The following is a 19148-nucleotide window of genomic DNA, read 5'->3' on the forward strand; positions in this document are numbered from 1 at the left end:
GAGATCATCTAATGAATTAGATTTGTGTGCGTGTGTGTCAGCTGCTTTAGCAAGTTTCAAATTCAATAAAGGCTCCAAGTCTAGGTATGGTGAAAGAGAACCAAACCATTCCTAATCTTGTTAAAGTGGGAGCATTTACAAGATCTAGTACAAGTAAGTATGATTGGGAACGTGAAAGGCAGCCATTACAATATTTGTGTCCACACCTAAAATAGACATCTGGAGTGAACTGATGTTCCTGATACTGGGGATAACAGATGTAGGCAGGGAGGAGAGTCCAAGATAGTTTTAGATAGTTTTGTGAATATAAATGTTACATTCAAGAGTTCAAGAGTAAAGATCGAATGCCTCTTGCTTCTATAGGAAAAAGTCCAATGTCTGGAATGGGGACGTGAGAATCAAAAAGCATTGATTTCTATTGCTGGCTCAGCTGGTGACTGCTTCTGTAGTCTGAGGCAATTTTCCTAGCCGATTTGTGACTAAATCTCAGCATCTACAAAATGAGGTTAGGAATCTTTTCTGTTTGAGACCCAGCTAGTATTATTAGGACTTTTGTTCATGTTATTAATGTTTATGATGCCTTCAGGGATTCTCAGACAAGAGCACTACATAAGCCCAAAGTGTTATTAATATTTGCTTTTTATGTTATTCCAAAAGGGTATTGTGGAGGCTGATGAATTAACATTTGCAACATTCTGTAAAAAGGGTTGGAATAAACAGTGTCAGTATTACTTAATGCACAAATTATCCCTTAAAGACATGCAGAAAACCTACAAATGATAGCTTCCTGATCAACCTGATATTCGGCTTATACCAGACTCTTAGACACCTAAAGCATTTGCCAAAAGATTATACCTATATATCTATTTTGCCATCTAACCTCAGTGTGCCAGTCTACCCATTCCATCTAGAGAGGTGAAAGAATGGGTTGTGAAATTTCATTTGTTCAAAATTTTGAAAGATCTAGTAATTTGTAAATTGTAATTTTTCCTTTGTTTCACTGTTGATTTCTTAACTGTTCTTGATGCATTGTAATTCAGTTTTCTAACAGATGGGGTTTTAACATGATGGCATCCTTTGGGGTTTTAGATTTTTGTCAGAGGTTTGCTTCATGTTTAATGCCTGATATAGACGCTGGACATATTTTTATGCTGCCTGGCTTTGAATGGCTATTTAAGTGTGTATTACAGGCATAAGGCACCTTCAATTTACAGTATTTTACCTACTTATACCATTTCCAGGGCTCTCTATTGTAACATTATCATTAGGGTTGCTGGCCCTTTGCTGCCAACAACATGATTAAATCCTATTACAATTACTCTTGTTATAAAATCTTCTCATGCTTCTTGGCACTAAAGGTGCACAGAGCCATGCAGGTGGTCACATAAAAAGGAGCAATGTACTCCGAACTGAAATGTTAGGAGAGCTCTAGCCTAGAGAAGGCAAATAGATCCCCAAAGTAAGATATTACTGTATTACTGCACTCTCTGGGGATGGATTTTCTTCTGAAGTTTAGTTTATAATACTAAAGAGGGTTTTGCTCTTATTTGGTTTTTCTCCCTAGGGGAGTGAAGGAGGGGGATGTAATCTGGAGGAATTCTTCCCAAAGAAAGGCTCAGAAAAAGGCCCAATGATGACTAGAAAAATGACAGCCTGTTTGAAGACAAAGAGGGGAGAATCTAGTCAATGAAATAATGTCTCCTATTTCATACACAATAATGGTGCTTCTTACACCTGGGAATAATGAAATGTGAGTTGGGATTTTTTCCCCTCTTGTGGTGAAGCATTCAGCAGTGCTTCTCACAACCAGAAGCAGCAACTTGTAACGCAGGTGACAAAAGGGCAGAGTTGCTCACTTTATGAAACTGACTTGTCTTCAAATCTACTTAACCTGACCTTATTAGTACCTCGGTCTATGCATCCACATTCTGGGAAAACAGCCAGGTCCCCACATGGTGTGTATCTGTGCAGAACTGTGGGAAGGGGTGCAGAGGGCTAGTCCAAACCACCAGGGCTTTGCCAAACTGCCCGTGTTTACTTCCTGCCTCTGTCACGTGTTAGCATGCTTTCCAGCAAAATACCTGTGCCTAGGTTTCAGTTTCCTCATCTCTTTCCTCATCCTCATAAGGTTGATGGGTCGACTGAAGTAGTTGATATTTATGAAACACTTATAATAATACATGACTCACAGAAAATGCTGTCTTCTAGTAACAGTGGTGTTACTGAAGTAGCCCCTGGAATGGGCGTGCACATACACGCTGAAGTCTGATGGCACAAAGGCACATTTGTACCTCACCTTTGCAGTGTGAGGAAATTTGGCAAAAGAGAAACGGAGCATATAAAAACATACCCAAGTTACTATAATACAAGGCTATTTCATATAATAGTACTAGTTAATGATTATTGGACATGGACTTATGCTGGAGTGAGCACTTCATGTGCATCATTTCACTGAATCCTCCAGTAACTCTATGAGGAGCCACACCTATTATCCTTAGTTTACCACTGAGGAAAATGAGGCACTGGGTAGTAAATGATACAACTTATACACGAAGAGCTGGGAGAAGTTTATCTGACTGCTATTTTTCTGCTTATCTCCCTCCTCTTCCTAGATGGATAGATACACAGATACATAGATAGATATATAGTTACACAGATAGGTAGTTACATCGATAGATAGATAGATAGATATGAATAAGAATTGTTGACTTTGCCCTAAACCATGAATGTGTGTATAGTTACAAATATAAGATATATGTGTGTCCATATATTATATATTTTCTCTGAAGCAGAACCAGAAGGTTATAGCTAAATAAGAATTCATTTATGGACATGAAGCTCAAGACCCTATATTAACTTAGTCATCTTTTCATGCTTGCATGCATATTCATGTGTATGAAGGTGCACACAAAGTGTCTGCTTTCTTGGGGCTCCCATACGCATGTCATGTCTATTCTAAATGCCAGTGGCAGAGTAAGGTGATGGTGGTGCGGGGGTGTGGTCTGCCCAAGGTGCAGGAGGCACACTGTCTGTAGGCAATTGAAAAACCATAATAAAACCAACTAAAAATCTGCTTACATCTTCTTATCACCATGCATTTCTAAGTCACGTTGGTGATAGCACAGTGCTCCTCAACAGAGTAGGCCTCTAGTTCTCTCCCATCTCCCTCCCCTTTGGTTTGCTACTTCATATCTGCCTTAGGGTAGGAAATTAAAGTGGGGTGCAAAGGATAGGCTACCTTTTCAATAATAAAAATGCTTATTAGCTATCTAGTAGTTAGGTATTTGTTTAGCATGTAGATATCATTAATAACTGCTGTTACAACACTTTCACAGCACAGAGGGAAAAAAAACTTTTATGGAAACAAATACATACACCCAGAAACAAAGGCAAATAATTGCTACAAAACCATCTTTGCTCAATCCATCCCTTTTAACATCCAGAAAGGCTGGAAGGCACATATCCACTTCTTCTTGTTCCTGTTGTTTGGCAGGGAGGTGTGTAGTTCTTTGATGATGAGAGAAGAATAGAAGTAGTTAAGGATAAACCCTTTCCTATTTAATGGTTCCATTCTTTTCTTCTCCCCAAGGCGATGGAGAATGTATGGAGAGGAATAAGAATTCAGAACAGTATGACTAAATCACACTCGTTAAAGTTAGAAAAGCCCTGAATAGGTCAATTCTACTGACTTCATAGAGGGGAAAAAAGTGCAAGAACCGATTCATGAGGGGTAAAAGCTGTTGCAACTCCCCACCGGAGCTTACTGTTTACTCACCTGCCTACTACAGTTATTGTCATCACACTTTATTGATAAGGTCATCCCAAGGCAAAACTATAAAATATGAGGAGTCTTTCTTTGGCTTTTCCCTACTTTCGGAAGACTCCTACAGGTTTTTAGGGATCCCATCTCGTTATTTGCGGCCGCTCCCCTAGCCGCCATGACCACCACCATCACCACTACCTTCCACACATAAGATTTTGAGGGCTTTGGCAGGAACTCATGTTCCCAATGTTCCCCACGCATTTTCTCCCATCAATATTTTCCCTTCCTGTGTCCCATTCTTTGAGAACCCTGCCATGAGAAAATGGCTGGTGATAAATCAATCAGATAGTCCAATTCCCAAAGCTGGAATACAGACGTCCTTGGTATCTGTGTGGGATTGGTTCCAGAACTCCTGCGAATACCAAAATCCAAGGATGCTCAAGTCCCTTATATAAAATGGCCTAGTATTCGTGTATAACCTAAGTACATCCTCCTGTACACATTAAATCATCTCTAGATTACTTTTAATATCTAATACAATGTAAATGCTATGTAAATAGTTGTAACTACAATCTTAGTTATGTAAATAGTTGCCAACAAACTCAAGTTTTGCTTTTTGGAATCTTATAGAATTTTTTCTCGAATATTTTTGGTCTGTGGTTGCTTGAACCCGAGGATGTGGAACCCGTGGATACGGAGGGCCAACCATATAAAACAATTAAATACACATCAAATAGATAAATTGGGTCATTTGTAGAGACGTGAATGGATCTAGAGACTGTCATACAGAGTGAAGTAAGTCAGAAAGAGAAAAACAAATATCGTATATTAACACATATATGTGGAACCTAGAAAAATGGTACAGATGAACCGATTTGCAGGGCAGCAATAGAGACACAGATGTAGAGAACAAACATATGGACACCAAGGGGGGAAAGAGGCGGGGGTGGTGGTGGTGTGATGAATTGGGAGATTGGGATTGACATATATACACTAATGTGTATAAAATGGATAACTAATAAGAATCTGTTGTATAAAAAAATAAAATTAAATTAAAAAAATAGATATATACATAAAAATTTATAGTATATGTTTTTGTTTGCTGAGTGTTGTTTTCTCTCAGTTAACAAGCACTTTTTTTTTTTTTTTTTTTTTGCGGTACGCAGGCCTCTCACTGCTATGGCCTCTCCCATTGCAGAGCACAGGCTCCAGACACGCACGCTCAGTGGCCATGGCTCACGGGCCCAGCCGCTCCGCGGCATGTGGGATCTCCTGGACCAGGGCACGAACCCGTGTCCCCTGCATCGGCAGGTGGACTCTCAACCACTGCGCCACCAGGGAAGCCCAACAAGCACTTTTAAGGCAAACTGCAGTGTAAGCTTTCAGGCAATGGGTATAGCACACCCTGTTTCCATTGCTTTCTGTCAATGAATGCTCTATTGTACTCTTTTAAATTGAGTGTCTTTGGCATCTTTCATTCTGTTTTATATATAATCTTACGTCTTTTAAAGAAATAATTGAAAAAAAAAAGGAAAAATTTTTTTCATGGTCCTATATTTACCCACATATTTACCATTTCTGATGGTATTTTTTCTTCCTGTGGATTCATGTTACTCTCAGGTGCCATCTCCTCTCAGCCCAAAGAACGACATTTAGTGTATCTTGTCAGGAAGATCCGCTAGTAATGAATTCTTCCCGTATTCATTTTTGAGGAAATATCTTTATTTTGCCTTCATTTTTGAAGGATATTTTGCTGTACACAGAATCTTCTGTGTCTGTTTTTAACAGCTTTATTGTGATATAATCTATAGACCATATAATTTGCCCATTTAAAGTACACATTTCAATGTCTTTTAGTATAGTCAGAGAGTTGTGCAGCCATCACCAGAATCAATTTTAGAGCATTTCTGGATATAGAATTATATAGGTTGACAGTAGTTTTCCATTTCTTTCAGCACTTTGATTACACCATTCCATTATCTTCCGGCCTCTATTGCTTCTGATGAGAAATTAATTATTAGTCATATTGTTTCTCCTGTACATAATGAATAATTTTTCTCTTCTTTCAAAAAATGTGTTTATTTGATTTTTCTATTGGTCTGTCTTCATGTTTTCTGATTATTTCTCCTGTCATCTGAAATCTGCTATTGAACCCCTTTAGTGAATTTTCTATTTTTGTTATTTTACTTTTCATCTCTAGAATTTCCACTTGTTTCTTTTTTATAGTCTGTTTCTTTACTGAGATTCCTGGTTTGTCACTGTCATCATATTTTCTTTTAACCATTTATATTTATATTACATGTACATGGTTTCCTTCAATCTTTGAACGTATTACTAACAGCTGCTTTGAAGTCTGTATCTGGTAGATCCAAAATACTGTAAAGCCCACTCAAAGTCAGTTTCTATTTAGTGTTCCCCCCCTCTCCCCCGGGTATGTGTCACATTTACCTGCTTTTTTGCATGTCTCATACGTTTTTTTGTTAAACATTGGATATTTTAGATAGTATATTGTAGTAACTCTGGATCCTGGTTTTCCTGATTTTCTTCATTGAGTTCTTCTCTCTCTCTCTCTCTTTCTCTCTCTTTCCCCCTTCCCTCCCTCTCCTTCTTTCTCTCTCTCCCCCTACTTCCTTTCTTTCTCTCTCTCTCTTTATATATTGCTTCGTTGAACTTATTCTGTAGAAGCTGTCTCCTCTGTAATGTGCCACCACAAATGTCTCTGCTAAGATTTTTTAAATTCTTATTTCTATTTGTTACCCTGGCTTCCTAGGGGTCACTCTGAATTGCTCAGTGGCCAGCCAATAAGCCATAGCTTAGTGGTCAGAGATTGTGCTCAAACACCTTGTGCTCATAAAACTTATCTTTTGCCAATGGAACTGTGTGTGATTTGAAGAAGACATTCAAAGTTCAGACAACTTTTTCTTGTCTGTTCCAGATTTTATTTTCCTCTCAGCTCTCTGGAGTCCCTCTGTGTGTTCACAAAGTCCCCAGTCAGTCGGGGATGTGTGGAGAATGTACATAGCCCTGCTACAGCTCTCTCACTTCCAGGATCTCCCTGTCAAATTTCTGGCTAGTCTGTAAGCCTGCCACCCATCACAAGCAGGACCGCACTCTCAAGCTAGCAAAGCTGCAGGCTTGCCTATTCATTTCTTACCAAGTTTGCTGCTCTTACTGAAAACACCTGTCAGCCATGGGATTTTGCTTTCAGCTACAGACCAATTCCATTCCCTCTGGCAGCAAAGTTGCTGGTTTCACAGACATCCTTATCCTGGTCTAAATGGTGTGCCAATTGAGCTGGGGTGGAGGAGAGATGGAAGCAGCCTCAGGCAAGAAGGCCGCTGCCTCCCACTGTTTTTACCTAAATTCTAGCAGCTTTTCATAAATAAATGGTTCTCTCTTTACTGTTTGCCTTTCGTTGATTTCTAAAGCTCAGAAATGCTTGGGGGATTTGCTTTGACAATTTTGTACAGTTTTACATTTGGCTTTTGAGAATAAGATTTGCTGACCTCTTCCTTCCCCCATGGCCCAAAGTTCTACCTTCAAATCATGCATTCCTTATTCCACAGTGGACCCTTTTCCACCATTTAGTTTCTGCTCTGGGGAACAATTTTGACACATATGCCTGACTACAGTGGTGCAAGAGACAGGGTTGAACCTGTCCCAAATAAACAAAACAAGAGAATCATGATGGATTTCAAAATGCAAATTTTACAGTTGTTTAAGCCACCTTACCAGTGGTCTAGGACTCCTAAATGATCTATAAAGGAAGGTAAAGATTAGAAAGCAGTCAGCATATTATTAATGGGGATTCACAATATCCTTGATATTATAAATGGCACCATAACATTATGGCATCCTAAGAGCATAGAGACCTAGTAGCCCTGACCGATAATTGTGTGAAATGGTGGCTAAAACAATGGACGTAAAAATATCATGATTTCTGATCATTTTAAGAGAAAGGATTATTGCCTTTGTTCAAGATTGGGGTTACCTATCTTCATCCCCCAATAGTCCTAATTCAGCTCCATGTCTGCTTCCAGAAACACATATCCCTCATAAAATACAGCATGCCAGCCTATTCTCTGCAAGAATGCGTAGGTGTTTTATTTGAAGGGGGATCAATAGAGAAGTTTGGTTTCAGGATTGATAGACAATCTCATGAGAATTCAAGAATGGGAAACAATAACACCAGGATTCATAGGATGGGATCCAAAAGGTCAGGACAAGGCTATCCACCCTGGCTTTAAAGCAGGTTCATGCCAGTGGGTCTCTGCTTCTCCCCTTATCTTATTATTCTTCTTCCTCTTATAAACCAGCTTTGTTTGCCCATGGTCTCTCTACTCCCACAAAAGGCCACATGGCTTTGGCTTGGCATGAACTGACTTTTATCTGTCTTTACAGACATTATAGCTCTTCTTCCACAACAGACTTAGTCATTTAGTGCTCATTTTGCAATTCTCAAAAGAAAGAGTCTGATTCATCCATTTTGGATCAGTAATCTCGGGCCAGCGGGTCAAGCTTATTGAAGTACTTCTGATATTCTATGGCGATCCTTTCAGCAGGGGTCATGGGTGGAGATCTCCTTAGGAAGGCGCATAGACTGGGAATGAGGGCAATGACTGACATCTACGATATAATTGGTTTCTTCCTAAAACTCACTCTTCCTAAGTGAGTTTTCTCTATTCTTCAAATGCTAAAACTTTGTTGGATTTTCTCTAAGGCAGATACACTCAGAATTTGATTGGGGTGAACTCCTGAAATTATTTTGATAGCAAATACTAGATATTGTCTTATTTTCAACTTTTCCATCTCACCTTTGTTACAGATCTCAATTTTTGGTTACAGACCATTTAGCATAAACGGTTGCAATATATAATTTTAATTAATGCGTGTAAATACATAAGAATTAAATTGGGGACAGGAGAAGGCACTTCATGTGAGGGAAAGAGCATAGCAAAATTATGGAGGCTGAAATGATCATGGTTGATGTAGTTTCCTAGGGCTGCTGTAACAAATTACCACAAACTGGGTGACTTAAAACAATAGAAATGTATTCTCTCACAGTTCTGGAAGCTAGAAGTCTGAAAGCAAGACATTATCAGGGCCATGCTCCCTCTGAAGACTCTAGGGAATAATCCTTCCTTGCCTCTTCCTAGCTTCTGATAGTTGGCAATTCTCGTTGTTCCTTGATTTTCAGCTACATCACTCCAATTTCTGCTTTTGTCTTCATATGGTTGTCTTTGCTCTGCATGTCTGTGTCTGTCCAAATCTCTTTCTCCTTATAGGGAAACTAGTTATTGGATTTAAGGCTCTAACCCAGTATAACTTCATCCATACATCTGCAAAGACCCCATTTCCAAACACGATCATATTCACAGGTACCAAGGGTTAGAACTTCAACAAATCTTCCTGGGAGACACAATTCAATCTACAACAGTCCAGTTAAGAAACTCCTGAATGAAATGGAGCACATGTACTATGGAAAAAATGAGGATAATCATGAAAATGGAATTCATGAGACCTGGGTCATAAATATTCATGGTGCAGATGCCACACCATATTAATCAATTCGAAAGGTGTCTTTCCCAAAATAGCCTACATAAATTTGAAGTATTAGAAGTATCTCATTTAGAACTCTTCAATAGTGTTGAGTTTTGTTTGATTATTCTTTGGTGCTATCGTTTCTTCTTCCTACTCTGCTGAGAATTTCCAAAGATTTTCCTACATCTTCCCCAACATTTTTGGATTCCTGACTGTTATCGGATATATATTATCTATGCTCTTATCTAAAGCCTATCCATAACTTTGAACCCTAAATCCTATACTTCAGCAAATCCCCCCTCTCTGACTTTCCTATTTTCACTCTCAACTGGATCATTCCCATCAACATGCATAAAGATACCATTATTTTGCACATCTCAAAAGAACTCTTGAGTCTATTTTATCTGACAGATCCTGCACAAACAGTTTTGTTCCCTTTTTTCCCCTTTGTCCCCTTGAAAGACATCTATATTCCCTTCACCAAGTCCTCTCCTGCACACTCCAATCTGACTCTCACCCCACCACTCTACTCAAAGTGTTCTAGTCATGGTTATCAATAGCTTCCACATTGCTAAATCCAACGTTCAAGTCTCAATCTTCATCTTTCTTGACCAATCAACAGCATTTGACACAGTTGACTACTCTTGTCTTGTAGACACACTTGCCTTCTAGGACACTACACTCTTCTCAATTTCCTTTCACTTCACTAGTTGCTCCTTCTACTCATCTTTTTTGGTGATTCTTCTTCAACTTCTTAATATTTGAGCATACTAAAGCATCCTTGGATCTCTTTTCATACACACACACACACACACACACACACACACACACACTTTTGGCATCTCATCCAATCTCTTGGCCTTAAATGCCATCTACATGCTAATGACTCCAAAATATATATCACTGGTCCAGACCCCTCTCCTGTACTTCAGACTACATTACTAACTGCCAATTCAATATGCTTGAGTGTGTAATAGACATTTCGAACTCACCACATCCAAAGCTGAAGTCATCCTGCCACCAAACGTGCTCTGCTTTTAGCATCTCCACCTCTGATGATGGCAACTCCATTCTTTCAGTCATTTGTGCCAAAAATCTTAGTCTTTCTTGACTTCTTCCTTCTTCTCACACCCCATATGGAATCCACAAAGATTTGCTGTTCAAAATATAAAGTACATTCAAGATATAATCAGAATCAGGACTTCCCTGGTGGTCCAGTCGTTAAGATTCTGTGCTTCCACGGTAGGGGGAGAGGGTTTGATCCTTGGTCAGGGAACTAAGATGCCACATGCCGTGCAGCCTGGCCAAAAAAAAAGAGAAAAGAAAGAAAAAAAGATATAATCAGAATTCTACCACTTTCTCCATCTCCACTGATATATCCTTATAAATGCACTATCATCTCTCACCTAAATTATTATTTTTATGTTCTTCCAACTGGTCCACTTCTACGCTTGTCCTCCTACAATTTATTGACAACATAGCAGCCAGAGTAAAGTTGTTAGAATTTAAGTAATAAAACATGTCTCTTCTGCTCAAAATCCTCCAATCCCTCCTCACCTCATGCAGGGTAAAAGCCAATGTCTTTACAGTGGCCCATAAAGCCCTATGTGAATTGGCCTCTTGAAAATTTGAACCTCATTCTATTTTCTCTGTCACTAACTTCACACCAGCCATACTGCCCTCTTAACATTCATCAAATGTGTCAGGTTTGCCCTTGCCTTCGGGCCCTTGCAACTACTTTTCCTTCTGCTTAAAATGCCTCTTCTCCAGATACTTGCATTTCTAATTCCTCACTCCTTCAAGTCTGAGTAATTATTACCTTCTCAATGAGGCATATCCCAACCTCCATCCACACCCCAAGTATTCATTACTTTGTACTACCATCTATTTATACAATATTTCTTATGTTTATTGTTTATCATCTCCTTCCTTTAGAATATTAGGTTCGTGAGGACAGAAAATTTTGTCTGTTTGGTCACTGATGCATTTCAAGCACCAAGAACAGTGAATACTTGTTGAGTGAATGAATGCTTTAACTTTTAAGGCTAGACCAATAGCTTCTGAAGGCAAAAATAATTTTTCTTTTTCCTCTAGTGATCTCACCAATTAAGGTATAATTATGACTAGTGTAACACCAAAAACTTCCTTCAAGAAATATACCTCATCACTGACACTAGTGGAGAAGAGCTTCACAGTAATGCTAAGCGGCATAACAATTTATTGGTCTTGGATAGGTTACTTTAAAGTGGTTGTAAGCTGCAATGATTAATGGTCCTTCACCTTATTGTGCAATGCAGCATGGCAGGGGTGACACTATCTCTTCCTTGGTATACAGCTGGACTCCACTTCTCAGCCCTGGGAGTCTCAGGGAGGTTATGAGTGTAGTTCTGGACAGTAGAATAGGGTAGAAATTCAACAGAATAGGATTGCGCTTTCCAGGCTGAGTCCTTATGTTTCCCTTGTGATTTTCTTCTCCCTTGTCCCCTGGTCAGAAGGAGAGGGTGCAGTGGAGGATTCAGATGCCCTAGAACATGATGGAATCACCAGATGAAAGGAGGCTGAATCTCTGAATCACAAGGTGGAAGACCATTCACCAAACTCTTTACTGGACAGCGACGTGAATGATGGCTAAAATCTTTATAGTTTTATCGCATTGATAATTGGGGTTGATTTTTATATTTTTCCACCATGACCAATTGAGCCAGTACCTAATATTGTCTCAGAAAGGTAGGATGAAACTTGATTATGCAAAGCTATGAAAATGGCATGTGTTAGCATCAAGGAAACTTGAAATCTCTGGCAAAAATCTTTGCTTTTAACTAAAATGCTCCAATATATTAGCATTTTTTCTTGGAATAAATAGGTTGGTGCTTTTTGGACCTGAGATGTGAATCTCTGGCCTAAGTTAGGGTTCCCCTTTGAATTCAATGGCAGTGTCAATAGGAAAGCACCAACCTATTTATTTAGGTTGGTGTTTGTGCTTGGCACCACCTGGCTGCAGTTACATCGCTCAGCACTAAACACGCTGGCTGTGTCAGAGTGGGGTACTGTCATTCTGATGAAGTGGGGAGTGTGTTGGCCTGGTAGGAAGCCTTTTAAATTGAATGACAAGGTTTTTCCTATTTGTTACATCCCCAGGCCATTGTCAAATCATATAATGCCAGCCCAGGAAAGTAATTACAGAACTGTTGTGAGGCTGTTAGCAGCTGCTTTTCATTTTTCCCCATTGTGACTGGGATGTGGTGGAGAAAAATTGGGATGGCTAAGAACCACAACATAAACGCCACCCAATCTGCCGGCCAGTCACATGTGGCACTTACTTTTAGCCAAGGGAAAAGAGCAGGTTCCTGAAATGTTACTAGATGTAGATGACAAATGTAATGAAGAATCTACAGCCAACTATCAGAGGCCAGGTCATGAGGACAGGTGGATTTCATTTATTAAATCATTACCAAAATCATCAGGCCACAAAGTCTAATTTCTAAAAACAAAATCCTGTGTTGACCCCACTGAGCTACCCCTTTTCCTCTTAGCTGTTTCTCTTCTTTCTAGTGTTTTCTTTATTATTTGTGTAAGGACCACAATGAACCTTCAGCTAACAATATGTAATTCAAAGTTTCCAACAATAAATGCAGATTCTCATAAAAAAGCAACTGCAAAGATATATGAAGGGGAAATGGACCATATTAAATGCACTTTCATCTTACCACCTTATTTTAATTTGGTCCTTTCAAATAAGAACTTTATAAGCTGGCCACTGCTTATTTTCAAGGTTAATTTATTTCCTAAACTCTACTGAGTGAAGAATGGTATTACTTTTGATAGGCTACTGATTTAAAGTAAAATATGTATTGTTTTAAAGTTATAACTGTTTAAAGTTAATGGAAACTTCTTAAGATTCTTAACACAACCGAATGTTGTGTTTCCAATCAGGTGACAAACTAATCAGGATGAACCTTAAGTGATTATTCATCATTCATTTTCTCTGAATGAAATTGTTTAACTAGCATGTAGCTATGCTAGCATTATTATGTTCACATATAACCCTTTCTTGTTATGAAAGTCATTACTTTCCTCTCCTTGGTTACTGAAATAAAATAAATACATTTATATGTCTTCTAGAGGTTGCAGAAGGAAGTTGCTTCCCTATACTCTAGACAAAATTCCTTCTACTAACAATGCGTTACTACCTTTCATGAAATAATTTATTTCTAAATGATGAAAGTGGTCAAAGGCTTAGGATCCAACAATATCCCGAATGAAAATAATTAGATTTGTGGTAAAGATAAGAGTGAGGTTTGAAACCTGTCGGTACATATCACTAAATAGAAATAAATTATGGCTTGTCAAAAATGACAGATTTCAACAAGGTGCTTCCTTTTCACTTTGAGTAAGACCTTTCTCCACCCAGCAATTAACTTTATTCCCATTAATATTCAGTAGCATTGACAAGGTTGACAGAGTAAAGCTGGGTTTTATAAAATTAAAGACAGATTGATAGAGACTCATTACTTTGTCTAATAATTTCACCATCGTATGTTAGATCTTAATAAATAAAGAACAAAGCTGTTGACTGTAGCATTGATTTGTTGTGCCAGGTAAAGGACTCAAATTTTCTGTGTATATTTTCTTTTGGTGATTCATAAATTTATTTTTGAAAATAAACAGTAATTTTGCCTAAAGGGTTACAGAGGTGACACGATAATACATTTATAGCATACCAGAATACGCTTAGCACTGGCATAGTTTTCTTTAGGTATTTCTTCACAATCTATAAATAATAATTATGCTACACAGTTAAATTAAATAACTGCACTTAATTAAATTAAATGAGTAACTGCACTTAAACGACCCTTTGATTATAGATTGAGAAAGCTTAAGCGCAAGTATATGCTTGTGGTGTGGTAGAAAAAGAGCAAAGAATTAACTAACAGCCCACGGGAACACGAAAACCAAACATTTTTGTCCTCCTCCATTTATGATATAAAAAGTTAGAAATAAAGTAGAGCAGGTTTCACAAAGTTTCAAGATGTGTCAAAGATGATGTTGCTTAGAGACATAACATCTGTTCTGTTTTTGTATTTGTCATATTTCCTAAAAAAAACCTGAAAATGAAACGTTGTGCTTTTCCAAGTTTATGGACACAGTTTTTTTTTCATACAGGACACTTTGGCTGAGTTCAGCTTTGCTTTCTCTTCTAGAACTGTGAGAAAAAATTCTCACCGTTGGTGAGAAAAATGTGATATACGTCTAACAAAATCAACTTGCATTTTTTTTCTGGAAGTTTCTAAGTTTTTCTTTCCCTCTGCCATGACAGGTGACTTCTCACAGGTGAAAGTCTGTCATCTTCCCTCAAGAGTTCTTTTTCCTTTAACATTATATAGCTCAGTAAATTTTTTGCCAGGGGCAATATTAGTGAGTTCTGGATGTATTACTGATGTGGAATTTTGCCACTTGTATTTATTTTCTGTGCTATGACAACCTACTGTTCTGTGGTAGAAATGACACAATTTTAGTTCTCATCAAATTCATAGTTTCTGCAAAAGTCTAATTTTTCAAAAGTGAAAATTCATGTAGTGAAAATGGAATCATTTCACACAGTTCTTACTTTGGCCCCAAGCACATGCACTGAATAGCTCTACTCTTCATTCTCCCATTTTTGTCAGTATCAAAGTCTGAAGATGGGCAAGTTATACCTGAACACCCTAAGTAGGGAGTTTGTAATTAAGTTGCAACAATAATAACTTTGGATTTAATTTTCCTGCTTGTTGAGTTTCCTCTTTTGGATCCCTCTCTGATGTTCCACAACCCTTAGCTCCTATTTCCCATGAGCCCTTATCTCTTCTCTTCATAGCAGTCTACTTCTCTGATTTCAGCTTTCTTCAGCTCCCTTGCTTCCTTTCAAACTCCCCTTTAAATTATCAATGCTAATGTTTTCCTTCAGTTATAGTCTTATTTTCCTCTTAATTATTCTGTTTTCTAATCCATTCATGAACTTGCTCCTGCTTTTTATTTGTCAGTCACATATTTATTGAGAATTTACTATGTGCAAGACACTGTGGGAGAACACAAAGATGCTCTATACACCATCACTTCTCTCAATAGCAGCTGATGCTCAAATAGCACCAACTATGTGTCCGACAATGATCTATGTGATTTACAAATATCAACTTACTTGGCCCTCCCAACATTCCTTATGTTTTTTGTTTTTTGTTTTTTTCTTGCAGTACGTGGGCCTCTCACTGTTGTGGCCTCTCCTGTTGCGGAGCACAGGCTCTGGACGCGCAGGCTCAGCGGCCATGGCTCACGGGCCCAGCCGCCCCGCGGCATGTGGGATCTTCCTGGACCAGGGCACGAACCCGCGTCTGCTGCATCGGCAGGCGGACTCAACCACTGCGCCACCAGGGAAGCCCCCCTATGTTTTAATATTCAGGTTTTATTATTATTCAGGTATGGTGAGGCCAACAGACCAGGAGATGACTGCCATTGAAAAGACAGTTTGTTACTCATAGTTTCCAAGAGAGGGGGACTCGTCACACTGTGCAGGGCCACACAAAGAAGCACCAGGATCAATCAGAATATAAAAAGAGTAGAAGGAAAATGTGGGGAAGAGCTTTTATTGTGGTTTCCATTGGGAGGAACAAGCAAGGCATGATAAAAAGGTTTAAGATTGGCTAGTTGGAATGATTTCAGGTAGCTCTGGGGTGTAGGGGCTGTCCCAAGTTGCCTGATGCCTGGTCTTGGGGTGACTGAGGCACGGAAATATTGGCTTGCCGTGTAAGAGCCTGATAGAGGAGGTAGGAGAGGGTGTAGGCTTTGGATTGGGTAGTTTGCATGTAAGAGCCATACTCACAGACTAGTCATTTACTCTCTCAGAACTGGCTAGCCCTGGGAGTAAGGTAAGTCTCCAGTGCCAGTAAGGTCCCACATATCAAATCATCAGAATAAAAATAAGTGCATAACACACCCTAGAGGCACGGTACTAGTATTATCAAAGCCACATAAGCTAGTAAGTGGTTGAATCTAGATTTGGACCCTGTAGGTCTGGCTCACATTCTTAATTCACATTCTTAATTCTATGCCATGTTGCTTCACCAAGGAACTTGGATTTTGTAAAGGAAATTAAAAATATGCAGTATATATGTGACGTCATCTAAGTCCTGTAAAAGTAAAAAGGGGCTTCAGAACTCAGTGGAGGGAGATGTTAATCAGATTGGGGCTCAAGCAAAAGTTCAGAAGGAACAACAATTGAATGTGCATTTGAAGGGTAGCAAAGATGCCCACAGACATGAAGAGGTCATTCCAGGCAAATGGAATTGCCTGAACAAAAGTGTGAAGATCTGGAAATCTATGAATGGATTCAGGGAGTTGCAAACCACCCACGTGGCATAAGCAAAGCCTGTGCATAGGAGATTGATGCAAATGATACTGGGAAAGTTATTTGAGATCAGAATCAAGAAAGTCATGAATGAAATAATAAGGGATTTGGACTTAATTCAGGGAAAAAATGAGGAAGAGTAAGAGGTATAATATATACATTTATATATATGTATTATATATTATATGCAGTATGCACATTATATATACATATATATACATACACATATACATTCAGTATATATATAGGAGGTCTTTGAGTAGCAGAGTAACATGATCAGAAACCCATCATCACAAGAAATTCAGAAGATAAAAGAGTGGAGATACTGATGGTCACTAAACTAAAAATAAGTCCTAACAGACCAGACTTATTTGTCTATAAGAAAAAGAGGGAAATAATCTTAATTGAAATAAGGATAACATGCCAAGACAAATTACAGACTTTGGAAACAGAGAAAATGATGAAGTATGATATTAGCACGAACGAGATAAGCCTTATTTATAAGTGCAATGTCAAAATAATTCCCAGTGTTATGATGGGATAGTGACAAAGTATCTCTGAAAACATATCTCCTGCCTTGAATTCCTCCACATGTTGAGGCTCGCTATCAGTCTCTGGCACTTAGAAAGACCCAGGAGATCATATCCTTTGATAAGCTATGGGGGATGGAGGGTGCACTGCAAAAAGAAGCAGTAATACAAGAAACCAGTGAAAAACTATGACAGAGAATCTATGTACACTGCCAAAAACAGACAATCCTCAAAATAAGTAATTCCAATATGTAACATTTATAATCTAGATTTATCATTGTTATTCACAAAATTTTTTAAATGTATGTGATGGCAATAACATAAAATATAAAAACAATCTTTATTAATAAAATTCAACAAGATCCCTGTATCTTGTGTATCTTCACTAATTTAACAATTTTTAATTCTAAGTCTGTTAAAAGGAGTCTCAGGTTTCCTTTGTTATATATTTGCATGTGGCAGCCATGTGTGCCAACTGACACTGGTAAGTTATATAGGTGACTCAATTATAATGGGTGGCACTGTTTTCTTGATGTGATTTTCTGAAATGGTGAATATCACTCAGAAAACATAGTGCAATATTCCCTTGATATAAACAGTACTGCATTCCTGGAAATTTGAGTTTATAACTGTAAGGAAGAAACTTTGTTGTAATATGTAAAATTATTTTCTAGTCTCTCAAATAATTGTAAACAATTTTCCCCCTACACAAGTATTAATTTCAAATTTCAAAAATTTGAAAGTCATGTACCATTAACTCTCTACTGTGTAAAACTGACACATGCATAGTGGGACATCTACCATCTCTGTCCACCCACACCCTCTAAATAACATCATCCTCTATTTGCTATGAAAAATAAAAATAATCACATCACTTAAAAATTCTCCCTGTAAAAAACTACTGATTTTTTCTTTTTTTTTTTGCAGTACGCGGGCCTCTCACGGTTGTGGCCTCTCCCGTTGCGGAGCACAGGCTCCGGACGCGCAGGCCCAGCGGCCATGGCTCACGGGCCCAGCTGCTCCGCGGCATGTGGGATCTTCCTGGACCGGGGCACGAACCCGTGTCCCCTGCATCGGCAGGCGGGCTCTCAACCCCTGCGCCACCAGGGAAGCCCAGAACTACTGGTTTAAGTAATGGAGCTCAATGTAAGGGAGATCCCTGCCATAAGACATACTCAAGCATATGCTAGAACCTCTTTTCAGGGAAATGGTAGGCAGAATTCAAGCACTGGGTGAATGGTTGGACTTGATCAAGGTTGAAAAATCAAATGCTTACAGACACAAAGCAGGTATGAGAAACGTGTAAACTGGGCCAAGAGAAAGACAATAGAGAACCATGTGGTCTGTGTGACCAGTTGTCCCAGTACCATTTGTTGAATGAATATTCTTCCCTCATTGAATTGTCTTCGTACCCTGTCAAAAATCAATTGTTTATAAACATGAGAGTTTATTTCTGGACTATCAGTTCTGTTCCATTGATCTATATGTCTATCCTTGTGGCAGTACCACACAGTCTTGATTACTATAGCTTTGTAATACTTTTGAAATCAGTAAATGTGAATCCTTCAACTTTATTCTCCTTTACCAAGATTTTTTTTTTTTCTTGTTCTAGATCCCTTGAATTTCCATATGAATTTTAGGGTCAGCTTGTCAATTTCTGCAAAGATGCCAGCTAGATTTCAGTAGGGATTACACTGAGTTTGTAGATCAATTTCAGGGATAGTGCTATTTTAACAATATTGCCTTCTAATCCATGAATATGGGGTGTCTTTCCAATTATTCAAGTATTCTTAAATTTCTTTCAAAAATGTTTTATAGTTTTCAGAGTGCAACTTTTGTACTTCTTTTGTTAAGTTTATTCCTATTTTATTCTTTTCAATCTGGATGTCTTTTATGTCTTTTTCTTACCTAGTTGCCCTGGTGAAGTCGGGTTAGT

This window comes from Delphinapterus leucas, chromosome 2 (genome assembly GCF_059928025.1).
Source record: "Delphinapterus leucas isolate spDelLeu-1000000601 "Yukka" chromosome 2, BTC_Dleu_Yukka2, whole genome shotgun sequence".
In the NCBI taxonomy this organism is placed as follows: domain Eukaryota; kingdom Metazoa; phylum Chordata; class Mammalia; order Artiodactyla; family Monodontidae; genus Delphinapterus; species Delphinapterus leucas.